This window comes from Monodon monoceros, unplaced genomic scaffold, assembly GCF_005190385.1.
Source record: "Monodon monoceros isolate NGI ecotype Baffin Bay Population unplaced genomic scaffold, NGI_Narwhal_1 Super_Scaffold_14, whole genome shotgun sequence".
Classification (NCBI taxonomy): domain Eukaryota; kingdom Metazoa; phylum Chordata; class Mammalia; order Artiodactyla; family Monodontidae; genus Monodon; species Monodon monoceros.
Genome location: NW_021703770.1, coordinates 34,682,049 through 34,684,204, shown reverse-complemented (window position 1 = coordinate 34,684,204; position 2,156 = coordinate 34,682,049). Strand labels below are relative to the sequence as shown.

At 39.5% G+C, this 2,156-nt stretch overlaps 1 protein-coding gene across 1 annotated transcript in view; it reads left to right on the top strand.

Moving 5' to 3' along the window:
* VPS13B (vacuolar protein sorting 13 homolog B) overlaps positions 1 to 2,156 on the top strand; it is a 778,183-nt gene that overhangs the window by 87,104 nt on the left and 688,923 nt on the right. The gene's annotated exons all lie outside the window — the stretch shown is intronic.

Sequence of the window (2,156 nt, the reverse complement as noted above, 5' to 3'; positions counted from 1 at the left end):
TCCCTTGATCATTATGTAGTGTCCTTCTTTGTCTCTTCTAATAGTCTTTATTTTAAAGTCTATTTTGTCTGATATGAAAATTGCTACTCCAGCTTTCTTTTGGTTTCCATTTGCATGAAATATCTTTTTCCATCCCCTTACTTTCAGTCTGTATGTGTCTCTAGGTCTGAAGTGGGTCTCTTGTAGACAGCAAATATATGGGTCTTGTTTTTGTATCCATTCAGCCAAGCTGTGTCTTCTGGTGGAAGCATTTAGTCCATTTACATTGAAGGTAGTTATCGATATGTATGTTCCTATTCCCATTTTCTTGATTGTTTTGGGTTCGTTATTGTAGGTCTTTTCCTTTTCTTGTGTTTCTTGCCTAGAGAAGTTCCTTTAGCAGTTGTTGTAGAGCTGGTTTGGTGGTGCTGAACTCTCTCAGCTTTCGCTTGTCTGTAAAGGTTTTAATTTTTCTGTCAAATCTGAATGAGCTCCTTGCTGGGTAGAGTAATCTTGGTTGCAGGTTTTTCTCCTTCATCACTTTAAATATGTCCTGCCAGTCCCTTCTGGCTTGCAGAGTTTCTGCTGAAAGATCAGCTGTTAACCTTATGGGGATTCCCTTGTGTGTATTTGTTGTTTTTCCCTTGATGCTTTTAATATGTTTTCTTTGTATTTAATTTTTGACAGTTTGATTAATATGTGTCTTGGCGTATTTCTGCTTGGATTTATCCTGTATGGGACTCTCTGTGCTTCCTGGACTTGATTAACTATTTCCTTTCCCATATTCGGGAAGTTTTCAACTATAATCTCTTCAAATATTTTCTCAGTCCCTTTCTTTTTCTCTTCTTCTTATGGAACCCCTATAATTTGAATGTTGGTGCAGTTAATGTTGCCCCAGTTGTCTCTGAGACTGTCCTCAGTTCTTTTCATTCTTTTTTCTTTATTCTGCTCTGCAGTAGTTATTTCCACTATTTTATCTTCCAGGTCACCTATCCGTTCTTCTGCCTCTGTTATTCTGCTATTGATCCCATCTACAGTATTTTTCATTTCATTTATTGTTTTGTTCATCATTATTTGTTTCCTCTTTAGTTCTTTTAAGTCCTTGTTAAATGTTTCTTGAATTTTGTCTATTCTATTTCCAAGATTTTGGATCATCTTTACTGTCATTATTCTGAATTCTTTTTCAGGTAGACTGCCTATTTCCTCTTCATTTGTTAGGTCTGGTGGGTTTTTATCTTGCTCCTTCATCTGCTGTGTGTTTTTCTGTCTTCTCATTTTGCTTATCTTACTGTGTTTGGGGTCTCCTTTTTGCAGGCTGCAGGTTCGTAGTTCCCGTTGCTTTTGGTTTCTCTCCCCAGTCGCTAAGGTTGTTTCAGTGGGCTCTGTAGGCTTCCTGATGGAGGGGACTAGTGCCTGTGTTGCGGTGGATGAGGCTGGATTTTGTCTTTCTAGTGGGCAGGTTCACGTCTGGTGGTGTGTTTTGGGGTGTCTGTGGCCTTATTATGATTTTAGGCAGCCTCTTTGCTAATGGGTGGGATTGTGTTCCTGTCTTGCTAGTTGTTTGGCATACGGTGTCCAGCACTGTAGCTTGCTGGTCGTTGAGTGAAGCTGGGTGCTGGTGTTGAGATGGAAATCTCTGGGAGATTTTTGCCGTTTGAATATTATGTGGAGGTGGGAGGTCTCTTGTGGACCAGTGTCCTGAAGTTGGCTCTCCCACCTCAGAGGCACAGCACTGACTCCTGGCTGCAGCACCAAGAACCTTTCATCCACACGGCTCAGAAGAAAAGGGAGAAAAAGTAGAAAGAAAGAATTAGTAGAAGTAGAAAGAAAGCAAGCAAGGAGGAAAGAAAGAAAGAAAGAAAGAAGGAAGGAAGGGACGGAGGGAGGGAGGGATGGAGGAAGGAAGGAAGGAGGGAAGGAAGCAAAAAAGAAAGAACATAAAGTAAAATAAAATAAGATAAAATACAATAAAGTTATTAAAATAAAAAATAATTATTAAGAGAAAAGAAAAAACTGACGGATAGAACTGTAGGACAATTGTGGAGGCAAAGCTATACACACAAAATCTCACACAGAAGCATACAGATACACACTCAGAAAAAGAGGTAAAGGGGAAAAAATCATAAATCTTGCTCTCAAAGTCCACCTCCTCAATTTGGGATGATTCGTTGTCTAAA